The sequence below is a fragment of the Rhinopithecus roxellana genome, chromosome 2 (assembly GCF_007565055.1).
Source record: "Rhinopithecus roxellana isolate Shanxi Qingling chromosome 2, ASM756505v1, whole genome shotgun sequence".
NCBI lineage: Eukaryota > Metazoa > Chordata > Mammalia > Primates > Cercopithecidae > Rhinopithecus > Rhinopithecus roxellana.
In genome coordinates, this window is record NC_044550.1 from 33,466,784 (window position 1) to 33,493,987 (window position 27,204).

Here is a 27,204-nt window from a genome sequence, read left to right on the forward strand (position 1 = left end):
ATCCAAATTACTAAAATAAAGGAAACTTGAACACTACTGAAGAAATAATTTTTACAAGAACATTCTAAAGCAAATTGTAGTATCACTTCATTTTCATTATTACAGTAACATTTCTTCAATGACTTGGTATCAATAAATTATATACAAATAAAAGTCCTGTGTTGGCTTAATATTTCATTTTTCAACTTTTGTGTTAGGGTCTGTAAACAAGTTTATTGGTACCTGTGTTTACAGAAGCACCATATTTAAATGTAGTATAAAATCTGATATGTATGAGAATACAATGGGATATGTGCATGTGTGCTCATGTGTGTCTGTATGTGTGCCCATGTGTGTGCAAGAGGGTGTGTGGAAGGGTTTGTGTATGTATAAAATGCTGTGCATCTGTTTAATTAAGAGTGTTTCTGATAGGATATGATTCCAGTGGGTTAGGGAAGGAGAAGGTGAGAGGAGAGTAGGCCAAGGTTGACACAGAGGAAGTAAATAGAGGGAAGTTAAGCACAGTAACAAAGGAAGCAGGATATTGGTGTGTGCTTCCCCTGGTTTATCTGACATTTTTCCCTGGGTGTTCCTACTCAACACTAGCAAACCTAAATCTATATTGACCCATCTGCACCTCTGTTATTCTCAGCATCCATCTCAAATTATTGAAACTAGTCTTTTGAGGATAGCCTGAAATATTCTTTTGGTGAAAGAAAAGAAAATCTTGGGCTGGGCGCCATGGCTCATGCCTGTAATCCCAGCACTTTGGGAGGCTGAAACGGGTGGATCACGAAGTCAGGAGTTTGAGGCCAGCCTGGCCAACATGGTGAAACCCCATCTCTACTAAAAATACAAAACTAAGCTCTTGGTGGGCGCCTGTAATCCCAGCTACTTGGGAGACTGAAGCAGGAGAAGCACTTGAACCCAGGAGCAGAAGTTGCGGTGAGCCGAGATGGCCCCATTGCACTCTAGCCTGGGCAACACGAGTGAAACTCCGCCTCAAAAAAAAAAAAAAAAAAAAGGAAAAGAAAAGAAAAGAAAAAAACTCTCTACGTATATTTTCCAAAATCATATTTGAAAATCTCAATGATTTAATTAATTTATAGTTAAATTGTTGGTAAAATACATTCCCTAAATGAATATAAATATAATAAAGTAAGGTTTCATGTCTCCTCTGATTAAAGTGATAGTTTATTGAAATTTTGTCATTTAAATAATGACGTTTCCCTTTGTTCAATGCCATTTCTTATATAAATTAAGGTTTTAGTAGAACAATGGTGTCAGACATATCATTGTATGTTGCTAAAATTGGTCAGATACTGCTAAATGTCATTGTAATTATCTCAGATGTTTTCCATTTGGCATTGTGTAGATGAGAAAAACTGTTTCTTGGCTAAGCCAAAGTCTCTCTAGCCTTGAAATTATTATGTTATCTATAATCTAAAATATTTCATAACAGGACAATAACAAGAATAAAAATTTGTCAGCTGGTTTCAAATTTTAAAACTAAGTTCATACCTACCTGTTCATAATTTTAAAGTGTTTAGACTTTTATATCCTCCAAATGTGATTTTCCCCCAATCTTCTATAATTATATATTTTTAAACTTTTTGTTTACATTTAATTTTCCAGAAACTATATTCATATTTTTTGCATCAACTTTATTTTTCATACTTAAGTGTCTTGAAATATGTATGATAAAACTCTGTTGCATACAAATGAGTGGGGAAAGAGCTGTGTCTTTAACACTGCCTCCAGCAGAGAGTGTTTATTACTAATTTTCTTTCTGTGGGGGGTAGGGGAGGTTACATAGTAAGATCGGAAATATCCATTTGTTTTTCATCATTTATTCTCTCAGTCAATATCTATTGAGTACTTCTGATGTGCCAGGCACTGTTTTAGGTGGAGAACAGAAGTAAACGAAACCAAATTGTATGCCCTGGTGGAGCATAAGATTAACTAGAGAAAGACAGAATGCTAACAAACAAGTAAAACATAGAATGTGTCAGAGGGTGATAAGTATGCAGAAATACAAAAGCAAGACGGGGAAGGGGTGCGGGATTTGGTAGTCAGAGAAGGCTCTACTGAGAAGGTGATATTGGAGCCCACATAGAGAGAAGGCAAGTGAGTGTGGAAAGGTGTTCCAGGCCCAAGCAACAGTGAGGGCAAAGGCCCTGAAGAGGAGGTATGCTGAAGGGAGAGGAGAAAGGATGAGGTCAGAGGAGTGAAAAAGGGCACATTGCATAGCGGTCATGGTACTTTATAAGGCTGTTGGCTTTTACTCTGGGAGACACTGAAAGACGTTAGATATTTATGAGCAGAGAAAAATCTGACTTTTTTTTCCCCCATAAAGGAATCTTTCTAGCTGCTATGTTCAGAATAAACTCTAGGGGAGCAGGAATAGAAATGGGACCAGTAGGAGGCTATTTCAGACAAAAGATTCTGATGATGGGGTAGTGTGGGTAGAGTATAAGCTGAAGTCAGACCAACAGGATTTGCTGGCAGAGTGGATGGGGGGTATTCCAGAAAAAGAATTCAAGGATGATGTCAGGCCAGTTGCTGTGGCTCATACCTATAATCTCAGCACCTTGGGAGGCCGGGGCAGGTGGATCACCTGAGTTCAGGAGTTCAAGGCCAGCCTGGCCAAAATAGTGAAGCCCCATCTCTACTAAAAATACAAAAATTTGCTGGGTATGGTGGCAGACACCTGTAGTCTCAGCTACTTGGGAGGCTGAGGCAGGAGAATCACTTAAACCCAGGAGGAGGGTTCTGTAGTGAGCTGAGATCACACCTCTGCCTCCAACCTGAGCAACAGAGTAAGACTCTGTCTCCAAAAAATAAAAATAAAAATAAATAAATTAAACTAAATTAAATTAAAAGACAAGAATTACGTCAAAGCTTCTGGTGTGGGCAACTAGACAGGTTGTGTTGCCATTCACTGAGATGGGGAAGCTGATGTGAGGAGGAGGTTGAAGGTTTAAAGAGGAAGATCTACAATTCAGTTTGTGAGATGTTAGAGTTAAGACGCAAATTAGACATCCAAGTAGAGCCGTCAAGTAGGAGGTTGTATATATCACCCGGGAATTAAAGAGAGAAGATCAACTCAGATATATTGATCTGGGAAGCATCTGCAAATAGATGGGACTTAAGGCCCTGAGATTACACGAGAGATCACCAACACACTGAGTGTAGAAGAGGTCCAGTGATTTAGCCCTGGGCCACTCCAGTATTAGAAGAATAGGAAAGAGGAGAAATCAGAAAAAAAGACTGGTAAGAAGCATTAACTTACCAGGGAGAAAATCAGAGAGTGTGGTGCCCTGGAAGCCAAGTGAGAAGGGAGGATCTGCTGTGCAATCACTTGTGATGAGTAAGCGACCTGAAAATTTCCCATTGGTTTTTAAAAAGTGGACTTCATTTAGTGACCTTGACAGGAGCTATTTGTTTTGGAGGATTGAAGTGAAAGACACATTGAGAGAGTTATAGAAAATATAGAATAATTTGGGAGTCAAGACAAATTTTAGTATTAACTTGGTATTCTACTGTTCAGTTGACTTCCCCTGACTCAGGCCTTGATATGCCCAGATGTCAAAGATTAGAAACCATAATGGCAGCTCACCCCAAACCCCTGGGGAATCATGACTAGAATTCTTCCTCTAATTTTAGGAGATGGAAGAAAGCACAAGAGAGATTTTTTTAAAATAGAAAGAAAGATCAAAATTATTAAGCAATCAATAAGATTATTAATAATCTTTAATTTTTATTCCCACTATCTCCAAGCTGTGTCTTCTCACTGCTCTTTCCCCTAAACTACCATGTTCAGTTATTACCACCCTACAAAACTCCAAACAAAACTCTCAGAGTAGTAAATCAAAGGCCCCAAACAGTTAAAGTTAATGCCTTGATAAAACATGATGGATAGAACATTGTGTTGGCCTGGCCACTGAGGGCCTGTGTAAAAAAGGGAACAGATGGCAGGAGTCCAAACCTACAACTGCCAACCTAGCTAGAGATTTGGGCATGGTCAGTCCAATGGGAGACAGATTCAGGCAATTCCCAGGGAGGTATGGGGTAATGATTGGGTTAGCAGGGTCAAGGATGAAGGAGATGCCTTCAGCCAGTGTCATGAATAGGAAGTGCATACAGTCAGGTTGGAAAAATCAGCTGAAGTATGGTCAAGGAAGAGGGTCAAGGCTGGTTCAGAGGTAAGACTCAGATCTTTAGACCAGAAATGACCTTTTTGCTTCATTTTGTACCATTATGCATTACTTCTTATCCCAGTTACCCTCAGTGATCCATCCTCTATGATCAAGTCTGCAGCTGGCCAGCTCCTTGTCTTAGACGATTTCCTGCTGCTATAACAGAATACCACAGACAGAGCAATTTAAAAAGAATAGAAGTTTATTTGGCTCACGGTTCTGGAAACTGGGAAGTCCAAGAGGATGGTGTCAGCATCTGCTTGGTTCACGGTTCTGGAAATTGGAAAGTTCAAGAGGATGGTGTCAGCATCTGCTGAGGACCTTCTTGTTGAATCATAACATAGTGAAGGGCAAGAGAGAATGTGGGACAGAGAGGAGGAGAGCCAGAACTTCACCTTTTTATCAAAAGCTCACACATGAAATAATGAACCCACTCCTGAGATAATGACATTAAACCATTCAGGAGGGTAGAACCCCCAAGCCCTAATCACCTCTTGAAGATGCCACCCCTTAATCCTGTTACAATGGCAATTAAACTTTTAACATGAATTTTAGAAGGGACATCCAAATCATAGCACTCGTCAATATCCAAGGCATAGGTAAGGTTTGATAGAATGTTTCTCATATAAAGAAGCCCCTGGAATTCTTCAGGCGCCCTGCCTAATACTGAAGCTAGAGCTTGGATACTGATCAGACCAGGCAGACAGGATGGCAAATTGCCATGGTTACCAGGTTCCTTCCTTATTCTCAGTCTCTCATCCCCATGAGTCTTCCTTTTCTGACCACTTCTGATGATAACTAGAATTGCTCTCTGCATCAAAGGCAAGAAAGTTTTCACTGCATGTGATGGAAATTCAAACCAAACCAACTTAAATGGAAATCATTGGTTTATGTAATTTACAATTCCAGAGGTTGCAGGTACTTCAGGCATTAGGCTTATATATTTCTGTTTTCAAGTCCTTGCTCCCTAACAAACCCAGAGAGGTACACACTAAGTATGACCATTCCCATTAAAATACTGTAAGTATTTATTCTTAGGACATCTAAACTGATGTTCTATTCATGTAAATTATGAGGAATGTGGCATCTTAGATAAGGAAGTGATTCTCCAGCTTGAAAATCATATTATTAAAATTCTTTTTTGTCTTATATGTAATTTCTTCTGTAGACAGCTACTTTCAGTTTATACAAGCCTTAAAGCTGGATTCAGTACTTTTTCAGTTTTTCCCAATAGAAACTCTTCTCTATGAAGCATGAGTGAGCAATGTAAATTTACCAATGATTTTGCAGAGGACACTAAGGGAGAGCTTGCAGTGCATGACATATGGTATTTAACTCCAAAATCGCCATACATTTTTCTCAACCTTTCTTCTCAGTTACCAGCCTTTGGGTCTCCCACTGACCGTTTCTCCCATGTGAAGTCTCCAATCTCTCCCCTCCTAAGCAGATAGTAGAGCTCTCCTTCGTTCCTTGAAATCTATCTCAGGTGCCTGCCAACCTGTAACCCTGGAGACTCCAAACAGGCTCGCCAAAGTGTTAAAACTCCAAAACTGAGTCTCCTCCAGGTGGAAACTCTTGGAATATGACCAAGAAAAGAATTTTTTCTTTGTTATTTGCATTTACATTGATGTCCACAAATCGATTTCCAAATAATATTTTTTAAATTTCCCTAAATAAAAGGAGAGTGTAAATACTATAATCTTCGTATCTAAGAAAGAACTTTCAGTTAAGTCTGGTCTCTACAGTCAGCGAGCTACCACATCCTTGAAGATACAGGAATCTTTGCAAAGATTTTCCAAACAGCAACTCTAAATGATGAGTGATTATGAGGAACTCATATAAACAATGTTTTTCTACTTTCACTTGAGAAACAAAATCTTGAGGTGGGAGAGATGAGTTTTATGGTTAAATTTTACAGTGATTATGAAAATAGTTAATTGGGTTAAGAGAAGAATATTCTGGGTCGAGCTTGAAAAATGCAGTGTCTCTCCCAGTCAAAACAGTCATCGGCAGAGAAAAAAAGGAAGAATTGCTGTCTCTGTGGTTCAAGACATTTTTACAACAGAGGAAAATAACTGAGATAACTTGTTAATATTTACACATTTTATTAATATTTACCTCTCAGTCTAATTTGATAAAAAGGAACTAAGGGTAAATGAGTATAAGGAAGTGGGTTTGCATAGAATTTAAATTTATACCTACTGATCTTTCTGTTGCTAGCAAGGATATTTGTAGCTACATTTACCCTTACTTGAAAAATATCTACTGTGTTCTAAATCTTCTTAAATCCACACACTATATATTCACCATAAAAAGGCAAAAATGAAAATCCAACAATATACATCAGTCCTGAGTAGACATAACTTCTCTCAGAGGGCTATTCAGAGGAGTATAGTGGACCAACAACTTTTTAAGGGGACAAATTTATAGGACAAGAGAGACAGTTTATGCAAAAAAAATCTTTCCACTTTTTTTTTTTTTTTAATATTTACACCACATTTTGAACTTTTATTGCGTTAATAAGATTTTGATCTAATTGCATGCTTTCATGTCTCTAATAACCACAAAAATAAGCTGGAAGTTTGGGGGACACTAAATTCATATTGAGATGAGCAAAAAGTGATGCAATATATTAGGTATCCACTAATCTACTGACTGATATTAGTATTCCAGATATTCACAGACTTCAATACTGACTGTAATACCGAGCCTTGCTAGTGTCCACGTGTCAAAATGCAAACAGTACAGTGGTCATGGCCCACAGCACCTGAAGGACACAATGTCTTAGCCACAGTCATCTCTGTTCCTCACTGACAACATGGAAAACTTGGCAAGGACACTTGGATTTGCAATTAAAATTGTAGGACATAAACTTGCTTACCATATGTTCCTGTAATTTGGGAAGGCGTGTAGTTTCTAAAATTCACCTTTTTTCTTGTTATAAAAAAATGATTTCAAAAAGCATTGGTAGCTTCTTGGTCTGTCTCCCCCATTCCTTACAACTGCAGTCAAATAATGTTGAAAACTCAAATTATTTAATAGATTAATATAGTTTCTTTTCTGGTTTTAACAGAAATTAGCATTATTGAGAGATCATCTGGAATATTAGAGACATCTTACGAGAGTAAAATCTTGCCATAACTACATGCGTGGGGTTTTAAGAAGTCAAGGGTAAAATGCAGGGTTGCATTATTCGAGGTTAATGAGTTGCTTGTTGGATCTGTGTATCCAATTGACAAGAGAGATCTGGAAGCAGAATCTAAATCCATCCTGGTCCCAACTCAGTTTGCTGCCACCTGGTGGCAGCAGTCCACAACAGCTTAACTATCTCTGTGGTCAGGGGATTTCCAGGACAGGCTCAAAGAAACCCCAGCTCTGTTTATTTGATCCCCATTTCTCTGGTTGTAACTGTGGGAGATTAGGCTAGGAAGATACTGAAGATGCAGGGAGCCACCCTTCACCTTATCACCTGCTTCACCACACAATGTTGTCTGACATTTCCAAGATAAGATCTTTTACCTGACCTCCTTTGAGAAAATAGTAGTAACCAATTGCCGATTGCTTTTTATCAGGATTCACATTATCTTGGTGCTGTATTGTTGAGGGGTTGTATGTTAATTTGAAATACATGAAAAGTAACAGAGGACAAGAGCAAGATTCTGGACCATGGTTCCAGGTAATTCTTCCATGTACTCCCAGGTTTAACATAATGTTAAGAGAATGGACTCCCAGCCAGCACAATGACTGACGGAAGTCTGCTGTCTTTGGGCATGGATTCTTGGAGTTTGGAATATCTCCCTACTTCTGTTAATGTGAAATAATTGGGTTAACATAGAAGCTCACTACCTGGAGGGATTAAACATAGGGACCTCATGTACTGTTTTAACTAAACCATTTATTGAACACCTTTAATAGTTCCCGACAAAAGAGGGTTTCTTTGACTGTTAAAGTTGTTATTTTTTATAAACACTATGGTACTTTTGTGTATAGATAATAATAGAGAAATTTAAAGTGACCCACAATCTCAACACCCCAAAAAATCAAATTATGTTTAAAGGAATATATAAATGCATTTCAAAAATTCAAGCAGTGCTGAGAATAATAAAATGAAAATTAGGAAGTCTTTCTTTCCTCATCTCCTTCTCCCCTGAAATTACCACTACTAAGTTTCCTTTATAACGTTTTGGTTTTATGCATACAATAGAACAGTTCTGCAACTTACTTTTTGCACAAAATAACATCTTTTGGAAAGATATTTCCATATATCAACATATACACATATAGATCTACCTCATCAAAAAAAGTCACGGAGAGAAAATCATTTACTGTGTTAGCATAGTTTTTATCCAAGACTAGAGCCTGTGATAAAAGAGTTCCATACAAGTGTACCTTAGTCAACTTGAGTTGCTGTAACAAAAATAACATGAAATAGGTGATGTCAAGAACAAGAAACTTATTTCTCACTCTTCTGGAGACCAGGAAGTTCAAGATGAAGAAGCGAGTAACTCGGTTCCTGGTGAGGGCCCTCTTCTTGGTTTGCAAGTAGATGCCTTCTTGCTGTATCTTCACCTGGTGGGGACAGAGAAGAAGCAAGCTGTCTTGTGTTTCTTCTTGTAAGAGTACCAATCCCATCACAAGAGCTCCACCCTCATGGTTAATTACTTTCCAAAGGTTTCACCTGCAAATAATACCACTTGGGGATGAGGATTTCAACATCTGAATTTGGGAGAATTCAATAAACATGCTGTCCATAGAAAAGTGGTTTTTCTGAAATGGTCCCAGGGATCATGAGTGAGCCATAGAGAAAGTGTCCTCACCTCCAAGATGGCCTCCTAGTTCCCTGCCTCCTGGTATTCACACTCTTGTGTAATCCCTTCCTGCTTTGAACCTGGGGTGATCTATGTCACCCATAGCATACAGTACAAGTGATAGTATGTCCCTTCTGAAACTAGATCATTAAAGATGGTGTGACTTCCTGCTTGCACTCTCCCTTGCCCTCTGTTGCATCACGCACTCTGGGGAAAGTTGGCTGCCACCTTGTGAGCAGCAGTCCATGTGGTGACAAACTGAGTGCTGCTCCTCACATCCCTGTAAGTAACTTTAGAAGTGGGTCCTCCCACCCCAGCCAGGCCTCATGATGAATGCACTCCTAGCTCACATTTGGAATGCATCCTCATGAGAGACCCTGAGACAGACAGAACCACTCAGCTAAGCTGCTTCTGAAGTTGACCACAGAGACTGTGAGAATAAATATTTGTTGTCTTAGGCCGGGCGTGGTGGCTCACGCCTAGCACTTTGGGAGGCCGAGGCGGGTGGATCACGAGGTCAGGAGATTGAGACCTTCCTGGCTAACACAGTGAACACCGTCTCTACTAAAAATACAAAAAAATTAGCCGGGTATGGTGGTGGGCGCCTGTAGTCCCACCTACTTGGGAGGCTGAGACAGGAGAATGGCATAAACCTGGGAGGAGGAGGTTGCAGTGAGCTGAGATCACCCCACTGCACTCCAGCCTGGGCAACAAGAGACAAACTTTGTCTCAAAAACAACAAAAAAATTTGTTGTCTTAAATCACTAAGTTTTCAGGTAATTAGTTGCATGGCAATAGATAGCTAATATAGGAAGTCAAGCAGAGAAGGAGGGATAGGCAGTGTAAGAATGTGTTGGTCACCTTTCTTTTTTTTTTTTTTTTTTTTTTTTTTGAGACGGGCTCTTACTCTGTCACCCAGGCTGGAGTGCAGTGGCGTGATCTTGGTCCACTGCAGCTTCAACCTTCTGGGCTCAAGTGATCCTCCCACCTCAGCCTCCTGAGTAGCTGGGACTACAGACAAGTGCCAACATGCCTGGATAATTTTTGTATTTTTTGTAGAGATGGGGATTTACCATGTTTCCCAGGCTGGCTTCAAATTCCTGAGCTCAAGTGATTCACCTGCCTCAGCCTCACAAAGTGTTGGGATTACAGGTATGAGCCACCGTGTCTGGCATGTGTTCGCTACTTCTGTGGTCAACTGATGCTCCATCCAGCAGGACCCTCTGAGGAGCTTTATGTAATGCATGTCAGAATTGTCCTTCTAGAAGATCCAAGGGGGAAGCACTTCCAACAGCCCCATCCTTCATTGGTCAAGTGTGCTCTAATCAGTGTTAACTCTTCAGTACTTCCAGGTTACATGTGGGTGAGCACCAAGTGGCTTCCCATGGACTTCTCATGCCACACTATGTGGTATATGACATAGCTCAAAGCAAGACTATCAGGTCATGCCTGTACAAATCTGGTTGAAGCCTGCTCCAAACCATAGCTACAGGGATGGAAAAGAAGTACATCTGATGTAACAATATACATCACATTTCCCATGATCTTCCTTTTTGTACATGTGTACACCACTTATTATTTTCAACATAGCAATTTCTTCTTGGAGTTTTAAAAAATATTGAAACTGAGTACATTCACTATAATGAACTTTCTACTTCATGTGGTAAGTCAAGTTTTATTGTTAATGTGTCTATTGCTTAATTCTATATGAATTTATAATGCTCTTAATTCAAGAGTATGTGCAGTGGCTGATGCCTGTAATCTCAGCACTTTGGGAGGCCTAGGTGGGCAGATCACCTGAGGTCAGGAGTTTGAGACCAGCCTGGCCAACATGGTGAAACCCCATCTCTACTAAAAATACAAAACTTAGCCAGGCGTGGTCGTGGGCACCTGTAATCCCAGCTACTCAGCAGGCTGAGGCAAGAGGATCACTTGAACCCAGGAGGCAGAGTTTGTAGTGTGCCAAGATCATGCCATTGCACTCCAGCCTGGACAACAAGAGTGAAACTCCATTTCAATAAAAAAAAAGGAAGGAAAAGAAAATTATCTTTCATTTCAATTTGAAACTCCTTAAATTAATGAAAGATTATATATTTTAGTTGATACTACCAAAATAAAAACAATTTCAAATCTCCACATTGTTAATCCACATCTCTCATGTCCCTTTAGAGTCTGTGATTAAGAGAAGCATGAGAAATTGAGCACTTTGGGGGCCATTATGAACTAAGATGAATAAGCACTTCCTTTTGCAAATTAGAAGTTGCAGCTGAATTCAACTGTGAGGGATGTTGAAACATTGATATTTTTCTTTTTGTTTGAATTTTATTTTAATTTTCTTTGGTTAGATGACTTCTCAAAATTGCCCTTCTGTTTCTTGAATGTTGACCTTAAATTCATGGTGGCGTTATACCTGCACCAGGGAAAATAAGATACTACTCAAATGGGACTCCTTGACTTTATGAATCTTTGTTTTCCGAAATTGGATGAAGAAATGTGTTGGCAGAAATGGTCTTTAAGAAAAAGACAGTGACTCAACTTCTGAAGTGAAGCCAGGTTCTCAGGCTACAGGGTGCTGGGGTGGGCAGGGAGAGAACTCATTTCAGTAGAGTACAGGAAGTTACTTAATGCTGCTTTTGAGTCAGAAGAGGGTAGAATCAGTTATGATTGAACTCTCTTTAGTTCCACCTAAATGTAGATAGTTTAACATGTGTATATAAAACATATATGTGTGTATTTTTATTCATCTGTGTCCTATGTTTTGCTTTGATAGGAACCTCCCAACCCCCATCGCTTTTCTTCTGTTTAAGTCCAATAGTGATGAGTCACTGACACCCATTGATTTGAAAGTAAGGACTTTCTAGGTCAGAGATTTTTTTTTTAAATATTACTATACATTTCCCTTTATTCGGTGCCTTTAGTGGGCTCATATGTAGAGGTCTATATTTCAAAGGATTCTTGATTTGAGAAAAAAAGAGATAATCTATGTTCACAGCACATCTGGTCTGTGCTAGGCACTTTATATACTGTTTTGTGTAATCCATAAGCACGTAGTATGCTTCACTCTGAAAAACAAGGAAATGGATACTCTGTTATGTTAACGTAACCCCCAAAGGGTTCACCTTGCCCTCTGCCTAGACAGAGCAGATTCATCAAGACAAGGGAATTGCGATAGAGAAAGAGCAATTCATGCAGGCTGTGCGAGAGACCGGAGTTTTATTATTTCTCAAATCAGTCTCCCTGAGCATTCAGGGAGCAGTTTTTAAGGATAACTTGGTGGGTGGGAGAAAGCCAGTGAGCCAGGAGTGCTGACTGGTCAGAGATGAAATCATAGGGAGTCAGAGCTGTCTTCTTGTGCTGAGTCACTTTCTGGGTGTGAGCCACAAGCTCAGATGAGACAATTTATTGATCTGGGTGGTGTCAGCTGATTGATCAAGTGCAGGGTCTGAAAAATACCTCAAGCACTGATCTTAGGAGCAGTTTAGGGAGGGTCAGAATCTTGTAGCCTCCAAGAGTACGACTCCTAAACCATAATTTCTAATCTTGTGGCTAATGATAGTCCTACAAAGGCAATCTAGTCCCCAGGCAAGAAGGAGGTCTGCTTTGGGAAAGGGCTGTTACAGTCTTTGTTTAAACAATCAACTGAGCTTCGAGGGGGGGCAGGGTGGTTCACGCCTATAATCCCAGCACTTTGGGAGGCGGAGGCGGGCGGATCAGGAGGTCAGGAGATCGAGACCATCCTGGCTAACACAGTGAAACCCCGTCTCTACTAAAAACACAAAAAAATTAGCCGGTCGTGGTTGCGGGCGCCTGTAGTCAGAGCTACTGGGGAGGCTGAGGCAGGAGAATGGCGTGAACCCGGGAGGTGGAGCTTGCAGTGAGCTGAGATCGCTCCACTGCACTCCAGCCTGGGCGACAGAGCGAGACTCCGCCTAAGGAGAAAAAAAAAAAAAATGTTTCTCCCAAAGTTAGTTTAGTCTACGGCAAGGAATGAACAATTGGAGGTTAGAAGCAAGGTGGAATCAGTTAAGTTAGATCTCTTTTGCTGTCTCAGTCATAATTTTGCAAAGGCAGTGTCAAAGTGGCGGAACTGAGACTAGAACCAAAGTCTGCCTCTTCACATAATCCCTGATTTTTCTACTCCACTATACTTCCTCTACATCTTCACAGTCCTTGCCTTTGCCAAGGTCCAATGCTGTGGCATTGGCCAGGTCACTACCTCTTGGCATTCTTCTGTAAAATGTGGTACTTAGAACCCTGAAATCCATGCCAGTTCAAACATTCTAAGAGTCTTTAAGATATTGACCAGGTGCAGTGGTTATTTGTATTTGTACGTTATTTTATTTATTTGTGTCAGGGGCTCTCAGGGCCTGGCCACTGAAAATTAAAATACGAATATTCATAAGCCATGCTTGATACTACCAGGACTGTTCCGTTTCAAACACTGATTATTGCTCCATTTTTCAGAGACTTGTTCATTTGTTTGGATATTTAGAAATATTTTTCACAAGCAGAGAGGTCTCAGATAATCTGTGTTTAGTTGGAAATGGATTTAGGGTTTCTATCTGACTGTGGACTTTCCTATTCTATTGCCAGGCCAGAATGTCTTGGGAAAATTTTAGGGAATTCTTCTAGACGTAACTACTCCACTAAAGAGAACAGAGAAGGATTTGGGGCTTCTATCCTTCTCTTTCATTCTTTGGAAGGAAAAAGGAATTGGTAAGCAGCTGAAAAAAAAGCAGTATACTATCCCAATACCTGTAGTTTCATTACTGTATTTATAAATTGTTCCACCTTAACTTATAAAAGGTGCTCATGCATTCTCAATCTAGGTGACATTTCTGGTAATTTCAAGATAAGTTATTTTTGTTGGGGATGTTCTTTCATATAGCATTAAAATATAATTTTTCCAGATGCCATTACTACTTTAAAAGCACTTTAAGCTCAATTCTGTTTTCCTTCTTGAAGGAGAAAGAACCCAACTTTCAAAAGGTACCAGTGTGAAAGAAATCTTGCGACTGTTGGTGCAAAGAGCTTAATTCGCAAAAGCAAAAGCACAAGAACTCTCTGATCAACTCCATTCCTTTTGGTCTATTAGTCCACATTTTTTAAAATACCCATTATGAAAATCGAAGTAGAAAATGTGATCATTGCCAATTTCTCTTTGATAAGGTAGTGGAGAAATTTTAAAAGGCAAAAGGCAAAGAAGTGAAAATTAATATAGGACAAAGGAATGCAAAGATTGTTTCTTAAAGTTCTATTAATAATAATCCTAGTCTGTTGAGGTTGAAAGAGATAAAGTATCAGGCTTTGTATAAAATTTTGCTTTGCAGTTACATTTCTGTAGTTGAAATTAGAAACCAAGACTCAGTGTTCATTATGAGGGCAATTTAGCTCAAAATGTATCTGAATCAAAACTTTTTGCTAAATACTTATCAGTTAGATTCTAACAGAATGATGATTTTGTTTACTAAAAATCTCTTCTTTCTAGGTAAAACTGAGACAGCTGTTGAGACAACCATGGTTAATTAACCCCCTAATCATCTATTGAATTGAAATTAGGATTTAATTTGGTCAAAATAGAAGAGAAATTGAATAGGCTATCTTTATTTAAATTAGCCCCCAAATAACTCTGCAACACAGAGCAACACCCGATTCTGAAGCTGTGATCACAAACTTGAAACCCTGGAGGAGGCTGGCCCGTGGAGCCAGCACGAGGATCTCGGTGCTGCCCTATCCCTGGGCTGGGCTCTGTCCACAGCAGAGCGTGTCCGATGATTGAGCTGTGCGGGTCTGTGGCTCCCCAGCCTCGAGTCGGCCCTCGGTTCTGTCCCGCCTCTGTTTTTCTTGCTGAGGGGCTCCGGGAAGTGGTGCCTGGGATGAGGTTTTCACCCCGGGGTTGCTTGGCCAGCTGCCCAGGTGCTGGCTGCCTGAGCCCTGCCGCCGTCCTGGGTGGACGGGGCTGGTGCGGGGACATCCCTGAGCACCTGCGGGAAGGCAGGTTCAGGAAGTGCCAGAGGTGAGTGGCTTCCTCCCAGACTTGATTTTCTGGAAAGATCTGGGCCTCCTCTTTTTCCCTAAGGGAAGTTAGAAACTGAGTTTCTCTTGAGGGGAACGTCTTTGCAGCGTCTGTTGTTAGAATGTTCTCCAGGTGTGGAATACCCGGGGCCGTGTGTGTTTGGGAACATCCGTGTCCTGAGCGAATTCAGTAGGGAATGGAGAGAGGCCTCCTGTCAGCTTGGTCTCTGTTTCCAGCTTTTGTGAGTTGTGAGGGTTGACAGCTGCTGGTATCCCAGGGAGAGTAAAACACTGGGTGGTGTGGGATGGGAACGTTCGCTCTGACAAGTCAGTGGGAAAGCGTCTAAACAAACGTCGCTCTTCTCCGGGCTCCTCGGGCTCGAGCTTGTTTTGTGGTGTTGAGGGAAAGCTACCCTTGTTCCTGTTCCTCACCATTTGAATGGTGTCCAGGGCTTGTTCCGCCGGAGAGGTGATGCGCGTGAATGGGGGTCAGGTTGCGGGCTCCGAGGTTATTTGAAATCTGTCAACGGATTTCCTAAAAACACAGGTGCTTGGTAAAGATGTTCCTGATTAGCTAAAACATTTCAACAGGACGTGAGAGCTGGTGGTGGTTTAAAGACTACCACAATTTCCCTGTTACGTTTTAAATGCCTGTGGAATAGGGGAGGATTCACATACTTTTCTTTTGCTGTCTGCATACTTGATACTTTGTTTATTTGTCTTTTCTGTGGGTGTGCAGTGAACAGGATTTAGAAGCAGTCTCGGCCCTGGGGAGACTGCAGGGCAGCCTCAGTCAGCGCTGAAGGGAGGCAGGGATTTGGGGTGCTACCTCCTCCATAGGACGGACACCAAGGGCCAGAGGTCAGCAATCTCAGTGAGGTCACAAAGACGGGCACACCCAGCACCCTGGCCCCTGTGCCTCTCCTTCACGTTTGTCTCTGCTCAAAGCTGCTCTCCTGGGTCATCACGGGTGATCTCTAGGCGCGTGCTTGGTTCTTGCAGAAGTGGTGTCTGGCTGTGGTCAGTGTGGGCTCTCGGGACTTCCATGCTTTTGGCTCACATCAATATTGGGCAGTGGGGTATGTTTGTTTTGGAGTGGTAGATCGGGTGGATTTTGGCTTTGCCAACTCATTGAATACCTGTTTCTCCTGTTTCTGTATCAGGTGTTCTCTGCTCAGAAGGGGGATATGACGGTGGTGGAATGGCTTCTGGCTGTTGAGCCCCCGCTGAGAGCTGTTTGGCGTGCACAGATCCGTTTCGGCACAATCTCATGAGCAGCCCTGGGCAGTGCAGAAAGCGAGGCCCAGGTGAGGCTGTCGGACACAGGAGGGCCCTGACCTGTGTGCTTTCAGCCTCTGAGCCGCCCCTCTCCTGACTGCTCACAAAGCTCTATCGATACTGAAATCTGAGCATTGAAAATTCACCTAGGGGAATGCCATTTCCAGGGATCTTACTGTGAACCTTCTGTTAAAGGTTCGATGTGGAAGAATGAATTGCCTTTGAATGCAGGTACCAGACAGGCTCCCTGGGATAACTCATTCCATACAAACTTTTTAAAAGAATGTTCGCAACTAGCTCTCCTAGACATTCTTTCTACTAAGAGGTGCTCTGCTCTCCTGTGCGCTGCAGTGACATGCCGTGTTTGCTTTGCATGCACTTGGGTTTTCAGAAGAAAACCGTGTTTGCAGATACACTTGGAGTACAACATTCTTCTTCCTATGAGTGTAGATGCTCCACTAGAGGAGATATGCTCATGCATTTCTGGGTGTTTTGTGGGGAATCAAAGTAGTCACTGGCTCTAGCAAACCTAGAAGATGCCCAAAAGGTGATACACGTGAAAATCTGCGGCAACTGCCATAAATCAATCGCCTTGTATGATGTGTGGCAAAGTGCTCTGTGTGTTCCGTCTATGGAGAAAATTAGTCCTTCCTATTTTCCCAAGAGGTAACACTTGAAATAGGCTTCAGAAGTTGTCTTATTTGAAAATGGTACCCTCCTTCCATTGTTTTGAGACTATGTCATGGGAACTCACACATGTAATTGTTTTCTCCGTTAGAAGGTCCAGGTTTTGTCCTAGTCCCCTTGTTGTCATTACAGTGTCCGCTTCCACTTGATTTAAAGCAGGAAGAGGCCAGCCACGTGGCCTCGCTGGTGCTTCCCAAGCACAGGGTCTCATAAGGGCGTGAACACTTGGTTTGGAAACGTGCTGTTCTTCCTGATAGAAACCCTATCGTGCCGTTCGCTAGTCTCCTGCGGTGTTTCTTCCACCCTAAATGCACCCAGTTTCTGTTCGTTTTTAGTTTATTTGTATTTTCTGAGACAGGGTCTTGCTCTGTCACCCAGGCTGGCATGCGGTGGCGTGATCCCTGGCTCACTGCAGCCTGGACCTCCCTGGCTTAGGCGATGCTCCCACCTCAGTCAGCCGAGCAGCTGGGACCTCAGGCGCGCACCAGCATGCCTGGCTAATTTTCTTTCCTGTGTTGTAGGGATGGGGTCTTGTGATGTTGCCCAGGTGTGGCTCTGTTTTCTGTTGAGTGTACAGTGGGTTTTTATGGAGAACCTCTGTATTTGGGTTGGGGGTGTGGCATCCTGGTCAGGAAATTGCCCTCAGGCTTCCTTCCTGCCCAGCAGGGTCACGAGTGGTGTCTCCACCTGGGCTGGTGTGTGCTGGCCAGTAGGGCTTAGTCCTGGACTGCAGACTGGTGTACTGGTCCATGGTCTGTTAGGAACCGGGGTCATAGCAGGAGGTGAGTGGCGGGCGGAGTGAGCGTGACCGCCTGGGCTCTGCCTCCTCTTGGATCAGCGGCAGCATTTAGATTCTCCTAGGCGCTGGGATCCTCTGGTACGCCGTGTGTTCTCCTAGGCGCTGGGACCCTATTGGAAACTTCGTGTGAGGGATCTCGGAGGTGCTCCTTATGAGGATCCAGTGCCTGATCTGAGGTGGAACAGTTGCATTTCAAAACTGCCCCTCAGAAAAATTGTCTTCCATGATACCCATCCCTGGTGCCACAAAGGCTGGGGTTCTTAACCATCTGGAGGGGGATGTACCGTGTCAGACTCACCGTTGTCAGCGGGCTGAAGCCCAGGTTTCGTGAGGTCCCATGTTGGCTTGTAGGACTTTCTCTGGCAGAGATGCGAGTGACTTCTGTTCACTGTGAGAGACTCATCTCAGGGGCTTCATGGCCTGAGGGACAGCAGCCTGCTTGAACTGATCGAGCAATCTCACGCTCCTCTTATTTTCTGAAACACCTGTGAGTGACTTTTCACACGTTCTTTGAAGAGGCTTCACGCCCGTGTTCCTTGTTAATGAGCGAATGCTTTTGTTGACCCCTCATCCCCTTTCTTTGGGGTGTTCCGGTCTTGGTTCTCACGCATTCTGCTTCTACGGGAATTTCTAAAGCTGCTGAGTGTCGAAAGCACCGAGGAGGGTGTGCTCCCACCCCTGTGAGCCTTCCAGGCATCGTCCTCTCCCCTCAGCGAGGCGACGTCCATGGCACACCGAGGAGGCTGTGCTCCTGTCCCCCGTCCTCCTCTCCCCTCCAGGGGGACAGGACAGGAGGAACCTTTCAAACCCTTCTTAAACTTGTTTTCATGTCTTTGTTTTCACAAACGTCTTTGCATCTTCTCCCTTATCCAGAAGTGAGGGTGAACGCTGAGTTATTCACAGGAGTCAAGAAAGCACACACAGCCCAAAGTGACATTTGTTTCCCTGAAATGATTTGTGTGTGTTCACCTTAAAATGCAGCTCAGTAAACCAGGTGTGTCTTGAGGAATGACTTGAAATTCCCCTGGGAAAAATGTGACAGTTAAATTTCATCGAGTCTGTGCAGGTGTCCACAACCCCCTTCAGTTGGTTGCGTGTGAGTTTCTGTGACTTGGGGTTATTTTTCAAGAAAGAAAATCTGTTGGTGCTGAGGACTTCAGAGGGTGTGCTGGGATTGTTTGGGGCGGACATCGGGGGCTTCAGTGTGTGGCCTGCGTGCGTCGCCTGAGCGTTGCTGTTACCTTTTTCACGTGAGCCTTTTTATCGAATACTAGGATAAACTTGACCTCACATACTTTGTGGGGAGAGAGAAAAGTATATCTGGGACCTCTTTAAGTATATGTTGGAAAATAGATTTGGGCAAAATATTGCTGCATATGCGTGCTTGGTGGGCATGGGGTTCCCTGCCGCACCCTGAGGCACATTCGCACGCACATTTTGATTTAATCTTGGGTCTATGGCGACAAAACTGTAGAAGTTGGCTATGACTTACTTTCTGAAATCTAGAAATAAACATACAATTGGAATCATCATCTATTGGACTTCTTTGTAAAACCTGATTTGAGCTATCATTTTTGCTTGGTATGTTAACAGTTTCAAACTCCAATTTAAAAATGAGGATTTGGTACCATTTTGTTTTCATATCAACAGATTGCTTCACCAAGTTTCTTCTCACTAATAGTTATCCTTTCTCTGAATGCGGCATAATTGTTATAGAATTAAGAAAAAGGTTGGGCACGCTGGCTGATGCCTGTAATTGCAGCACTTTGGGAGGCCAAGGCAGGAGGATCACTTGAGGCCAAAGGAGGTCAAGACCAGCCTGGACAACATAGCAAGACACCCCATCTCTATAACAACAGAAAAATTAGCTGAGTAGGGTGGTGCGTGCCTATGGTCCCTGCTACTCTGGAGTCTGAGGTGGGAAGATCACTTAAGGCTACAGTGAGCTGTGATTGCTCCACTGTACTCCAGTCTCAGCGACAGAGCCAAGACCCTGTCTCAGAAAGAAAAATGTAAAAAAAAAAAAAAAGAAAAAATCCAGAAATATCATTTTCTTATTTAATCATCCCAAAAGACATCGGTTTTTTCTAAGAGTGCAAAGGGTAACTGATAAGATTCTTTCCTTACATTGTTTCTCCTTTTCAAATATTTACAGTCTTCTGTCCACATCGTCTCTCATCATCTTGTTACAAAGGGGTGTCTTCGAGGTTAGTGGTGTGTCTGTGTCGCACCTTGGAGAACAGCCAGCATGAAAGCTCTTACCACCATCGTGCGCCTTGTAGTCCCACTTAAAATCCTCTCCAGAGACGCCCATGCTGCTTATGAAAGCAGAACTTTGGTTGTGCTGAAATGTGCATTCAGCTAATGGTTTTAAGTTCATATCTGAGATGATGCTGTATAATTCATTAATCATATGGGATCAGTAATGATTGAAGATAATTCTGGCTGATGTCATTTAAAGGATATTTTTCACTTCAAGTTACAACTTCCTTCGTGCTAGTCATTTTGGGATTCATTTAAACATGTGCCTTATTTCATAGCTCAGATTTTCATTAGACACTTCATAACATAGGATTTTGAAAGCAGGTTTGGCAAAATCTTTCTAACAAAATGTTTGCTTATGACGTCAGAAGGAACAGCACTCAGAATTACTGGTAACTGTGGTAGATTTTAAGGCCGATGATAGAAGTCACTCGAACGGTCAGGGCTGCTTTGTGAGGCGGATGGGGTTTGAACCCTGACCCTCCTGACATGCCAGCTCTGACCATGGCCCTGGCCTTCTCTCCTCTCCTCTCCACTGGGAGGTGAGAAGGTGCCAGCATCCACCTCACAGGCCATCGTGAGAACCTGGGACTAAGGGCTTGTGTTCCTCTTGCAGGTGGCGCCGCAGATGTGGGGGCTTGACGATATGTACACACTGCAGGCTGCCAGTGTCGGGGTAATCCAGTTTTAGTCAAAAGGTGGGATTTGCTTTGCTTCCCTGCGGACCAGGTGCGGTGCTGCTGTCGCAGCAGGTGTGTGGGTCCTCTTGGGTGGTCCTCAGGTGGACAAGGAGTCACCGATTCCGATTCCCAGGGTTAGATGTGAGGGGGGACCATGGACCTCATGTGGTCAGAGGGGAGGAGTAAAAAGCTTCCCTTGTAATTCCAGGACTGTCTATCCCAGGAATGCCAAACCACTGGCTTTCACCTGACGCTGTCGTAGGTGACGCCATATGGAAATGAGGACCCATGTTCCGCATACCTGAGCCAGTACCCATCTCCCTCCAGGGCCGTGGCCGAGCCCTCCTGATTTCGCTGGGTGGCCAGCCTGGAGATCTGTAAGCCCAGTGATGTCTGTGGTCTCGGCCCCCCTCCCCGTGGGGACAGGAGGTGGCTTCAGGAGGCCGATGATGCATGCCTGAATGAAGCCGACTTGTGACTGCAGTTCTGTCTAAGGGCCTCCCCGGGTGTTAGATGTCAGTAAGTGACACCTGTGTGTGGATCTCATGTGATGAGAGAAACAGTGGGGGAAACCAAAGCTTGTGGAGTCTGCGGGTTCTGGACTTGGGGATGTGTGCACCTGTGTACTTGGTGAGGGGTGTGATGTCTGGACTGAGTGTGCACGTGTGTCACGTTTGTGTGTGCATGGTGAGTGTATTTAGCAGGTGTGTGTGGAGTGAGCATGTTCATGCGTGTGCCGTGTATATTTGAGGGCGTGTGGAGTGTGTACACGCATGACATCTGGTGAGTGTATTTGAGGGTGTGTATGGAGGGCCTAGATGCGTTTGCCTGTATAGTATTGGGTGAAGGGGTGGCATGTGTGGAGCAAGCATGCACACGTGTGTGCTGTGTGTGGGGTTTCTACCTGGTCCTCCCCTGAGCGTGCTCCTGGGCCCTGCTGTCCTGGCAGTTTTACAGTGTGGTGTGTCTTTGATTCTGGAACCCGATTCTGAAGCTGTAATCACAAACTTGCAGCCCTGGAGGACGCTGGCCCATGGAGCCGGCACGAGGATCTCGGTGCTGGCCTCTCCCTGGGCTGGGCTCTGTCCACAGCAGAGCTGTCAGATGATTGAGCTGTGCAGGTCTGTGGCTCCCCGGCCTCGAGTCGGCCCTCGGTTCTGTCCCACCTCTGTTTTTCTTGCTGAGGGGCTCCGGGAAGTGGTGCCTGGGATGATGTTTTCACCCCGGGGTTGCTTCGCCAGCTTCGTTGTGGCATGCACCACAACGTCCGGGTATTTTTTTTTTTTTGTATTTTTAGTATACATGAGGTTTCACCATGTTGGCCAGGCTGGTCTTGAAATCCTGATCTCAGGTGATCTGCCCGCCTCGGCCTCCCAAAGTGCTGGGATTACAGGCGTGAGCCACTGTGCCTGGCCATGATCGACAATTTCATAAGGTGAATCTAATGGAACTTAAAGAGGTCAAATAGGTATCACGTTGTAGAACCAGACTCAAATTCTGGTCTTTTCATTCCAAGTTCAATGCTCATTCCCCCAAGTCACATTGATCTCTTCTAGAATTTAATGACCAGAAGAGGTAACAAGAGGTCACTTCCTAATATTAAAAAGCATGCATTTGAAAATTCCCTAAGTATGTAATTCATAAACACACAATCCAGAGCCAACTACTTGTCATATCTGTCCTGGGAAGCTGTTTGTGAGGAAATGTGACATTTCCCTCCACTTTATTAAGTAAAATGTTAGGGCCCAGTGGTTTATAACACATCACAAGGTTATGTTGGGAAAAAAACTTTTCCTCTTCCACCTTTGGTCCAGTATTTGGGGGCTTGCAAATTAACTGACACTAGATTAACATGAGAAAAGACAAAGGTTATTTACAAGTGTGCTCGCTATTGCAGAATATCCCAAAGTAAAGTTTTATATCTGTCAACTTAATAAAAGGCGGGGCTTTGGGACTTCAGTGAGAAAGTATAGAAGGTTCTATTGGGCTTTTTGATGGTAATGGTAATGGGTGGTCTATCTTAATGACAACTGAATTCCCAGGAAACTCTCACTCAAGGAAGCTACTGGGAACTGTATTTTCAGGAGGCTCTGTTTTAGTGTGATAAAGGAAGTTGAGGTAAGATTTATATCTGTATCTTTTGCAGCTCAAATGTTTCTACTTTACAGTAGTCTTTATACCCACTCTGGAGGTCTAAGTGGGCCCCCATAGATATTCCAAGAGATAAGATTAAGATCAAAGGGTCACATCTCATTTCACTCTGCTCTAATTAAATAATAATTGGTGTTGTAGGTTTTTTCCTGCCTTCATCCTTCAGGTTAGGAACTGTGTTTTTCATAGTCTTTTTTTTTTTTTTTTTTTTTTTGAGACTGAGTCTCCCTCCGTTGCCCAGGCTGGAGTGCAGTGCATTCTCTGCATGCACTGCAACCTCTGCCTCCCAGGTTCAAGCGATTCTCTGGCTTCAGCCTCCAGAGTAGTTGGGATTGCAGGTGCCTGCCGCCATGCCCGGCTAATTTTCTTATATTTTTTGTAGAGAGGGGCTTTCGCCATGTTGACCAGGCTGGTCTCAAATTCCTGACCTCAAGTGATCTGCCCACCTTAGCCTTCCAAAATGTTGGGATTACAGACGTGAATCACTGGAGCTGGCCTGTCACAGTCGTCTTTGTATCCTGGCATCTTGCATGGTGCCTGGCACATGGTACTAAATATATTGAATAAATGAAGGAGTGGATTGAAATACTTACTTAGGTGTGAAACTTATTTCCTTGAATTCTCCAATCCCCAGCTGCCCTTCAGAACCAGCTCCCCATGCGAAGACCCTTCCTTTGTGGCACACAGCCAGGGAGTGCTCCTTCCCGCAGCTCACAAGATCAACATTTAGGGTTTCCAATGCCTGAATTGGTTCTTTGGAAAACAAAACAAAACACCCCCCAACCACCACCACCAGATTATTAATTTAACAGAAGTTTAAGACAGCACTTTTCTTCAAAAAGAAGGATCATCCAGATTTCTTGTCTCCTCCAATGGTCTTTTAAATCAAGACCTTAAGTCCATTCTAAATGTCTGAAGGAAGTAAATTCAATGTGTGTTACCCTGTCTTTATAGGATACAGCTCTGTTAAAATAATCAACTGGGAGACTATTAAGTTGAGATGGCTCCAGCACCTTGGGTTCCTACCTAAGCAAACCAAAACTCAACTCAGAGTGATTGATCATAGCCCAGGAAAATGAAACTTAAGGTTAAGCAATCAGAAACCACCAACTAACATCTAAGAGACTTTACCAACCAGAAACTGCTGACTGCTTCAAACAAAGGACCTTCCACTTTAACCAATCAAATATTTTCTTTGTCTTACTTCCTGGAACACCTTATCAAAGGTTACCCCTGGCATCTCCTTGCACCTCCCTTAGTGGAGCCCAACTGCTTGAGGTCTGGTGCTGCTCAATTCATGAACTGCTGAATATTCAAACTGACTCTTAAAAACATTTAATGTACTCAAGTCTATCTTTTAATGGCTGTTATTTAAAGGAGTAGGCATTATGGAGAGGGTAACTTCTAGGCACTATGACACATGACCAAATGTTTCTCTAGCAAAACCCAGCAAAATAAAGGGACCCAGAAAAAATTTAGGATCTCCTCCATTTTGCCATTCTGTCTTCCCACCCTAAACACTGAAAGCAGTGAATCCCTTGCTCAGAAGGAAATTCGAAGGGTGCCTACCTCATGAGTGTGAGAGGCAGGTGCTGGATCCTCTTACAATGAAAAGTGAAAACTATGCCCCAGTGGAGGCCCTAATTATGGCCACAAATGAAAACCGGATCACATTTCCCTACAAGTCAATCTAAACTGCTTTCCCAAGGTGTCTGTCTGAATTATTGGAGGTTTGGAGTTAAGAACATCATACCAGTAAAGTTTTGGTAACATTTAAGATTTTGGTTTTCCTTTTATCTTTGTAATCTTATCTTTTTCAACTATTTACTGTCAATTTATGCAAGGCTAAAATTTCCCAAAGATTCATGCACTCACAAAGATAGAAACTGGTACCATTTTTCTGGAGAACAATTTGGCGTTAAGTATCATGTTGCCCTTCATTTCCAAATGAAGGTGATAAGACCTGAAAACTTACTACTTTACCAAAAGAATTTGAGCTGAAGGCAATTGAGAATCAACAGATGAAGGAAGAGTTCTCTGCTCTCTTCTGATCTACCTAAAAGTAGGTCATAAATATCCTTTTGTGAGAAGCTCCCATCTCCTGCACCAAGAAGAGAAGGGTCGGCCAGGCGCGGTGGCTCATACCTGTAATCCCAGCACTTTGGGAGGCTGAGGCGGGTGGATCACAAGGTCAGGAATTTGAGACCAGCCTGGCCAACATGGTGAAACCCCATCTCTACTAAAAATATAAAAATTAGCTGGGCATGGTGGGGCATGCCTGTAATCCCAGCTACTTGGGAGGCTGAGAAAGAAAAAAGTGAACCTCATGAAGATAAGGAACAGTTGTTGGTAACCAGAGCCCAGAAGAATGGGGGTGGGGGTGGGGAAAATGAAGAGAGGTTGATTAATGGGTACAAATATACATTTGGATAGAAGAAATAAGACCTGGTGTCAATAGCTCAGTTGAATGACTATAGGTATATTTCAAAATCACTAGCCAATAATAATTTGAATGTTCCTTTTTTTTCTCTCTCTCTTTTTAGGATAGGATCTGGTTCTGTCTCACAGGCTGGAGTGCAGTGGCGTGATCTGGGCTCACTGCACCTTCCACCTCCCAGGCTCCAGGCTCAAGCAATCCTCCCACCTCAGCCTTCTACGTAGCTGGGACTACAGGTATGTGCCAATACGCCACTGTTTTTTGTATTTTTGGCAAAGATAGGGTTTCACCATGTTGCCCAGGCTGGTCTCCAACTCCTGAGCTCAAGCGATCCTCCCATCTCGGCCTCCTAAAGTGCTAGGATTACAGGCATGAGCCACTGTGGCTAGCCCAAGATAAATTACTTAAGGAGATAGATATCCCAATTTGATAATGTGTCAAATTATCATATGTACCCCCAAAACATGTACATCTATTATGTATCAATAAAAAATTTTTTAGGCCAAGATTGGTGGCTCACGCCTGTAATCCCAGCACTTTGGGAGGCTGAGGCAGGCAGATCACTTGAGGTCAGGAGTTCGAGACCAGCCTGGCAAACATGGTGAAACCCCCATCTCTACGAAAAATACAAAAATTAGCCAGGTGTGGTAGTGCCCACCTGTAATCTCAGCTATTCAGGAGGCTGAAGCAGGAGAATCGCTTGAATCGGGAGGTGGCATTTGCAGTGAGCTGAGATCGTGCCACTACACTCCTGTCTAGGTGGCAAAGTGAGACTCTGTCTCAAAAAAAAAAATTTTTTTTAAAGAAATAACTTAATATGAGGGCTCAGTGTCTTATGGTAATAATACCAAACTCTTACATTTTCTGCTTGAAAAAGAAATAAACATTAAGAAATTACTATTCAGAAAAAGGTTATATTTGGTATATAAGAAAACAGAGCCAGAAATATTAATACTATTCACTGACTCACTACTCATCAATCCAATTGTCCAATATACCCTTATTAGCATCTACCAAGTTCCAGGTACTCTTGAAGTAGAAAAATAAAGAACATTTGTTCTTCTCTTTAAAGAACTTGAAATATGGTCATAAAGAGTGGTGAATTGAAATTATATAAATAGGTTCTATAATAGTTTCTTTAAAAAAATCAATAATGCTGATGATGGCTAACATTGTCAAAGTTGCCAAATCTAAAAACCAGTGCTCAGCTGGACATGGTGGCCTGTAATCACAGCACTTTGGAAGGCTGAGTTAGGCAGATCACCTGAGGTCAGGAGTTCGAGATCAGCCTGGGCAACATGGTGAAACCCCATCTCTTCAAAAAATACAAAAGCTAGCTGGGTGTAGTGGCACATGCCTGTAGTCCCACTACTTAGGAGGCTGAGGCGGGAGGATCACTTGAACCTGGGAGGCAGAGGTTGCTGTGAGTTGAGATCGTGCCATTGCACTCCAACCTGGGTGACAAGAGCGGAAACTCGGTCTCAAACAAACAAATAAATAAATACAACAAATCAGTGCTCAATCCTTACCTTGCTCTACAAGAAATTGACAGAGTTGATCCTTCTCTTATTCGTAACTTGCTCTGTCTATAACTCCGCTCCTGGTTTTCCTCCTATGATCAGTCCTGTAGCCTCTGCCACATTGTTGCCACATTCACCCCCTGGGGGTTCTCATTCAGCCATCTGGCTTTAAGCATCATCTCTACACTGATGGCTCCCAATTTTCTGACTACACCCCAGCTTCTCTCTACAACTCCAAAACAGTTTATTCTATTGCCTTCTTGATTAACAAGCATCTCACAGTTATTACCAATCTATACTCCAGACCCACATAGCTCTAAACCTGCACCTTCCTCACGGTTTCCCAGTCCAGTAGAGTTTACCTTGCAGTAACCCCTAAGTCAACCCTG

At 43.0% G+C, this 27,204-nt stretch overlaps 1 long non-coding RNA gene across 1 annotated transcript; it reads right to left on the reverse strand.

Moving 5' to 3' along the window:
* Positions 1–6,646: 6,646 nt before the first annotated feature.
* Positions 6,647–24,989, reverse strand: LOC115893902. Its single transcript, XR_004053913.1, has 2 exons — positions 23,452–24,989; positions 6,647–8,747 (listed from the first exon to the last, which is right to left on the reverse strand). It is a non-coding gene; the product is annotated as an uncharacterized LOC115893902 (long non-coding RNA).
* Positions 24,990–27,204: the final 2,215 nt, after the last annotated feature.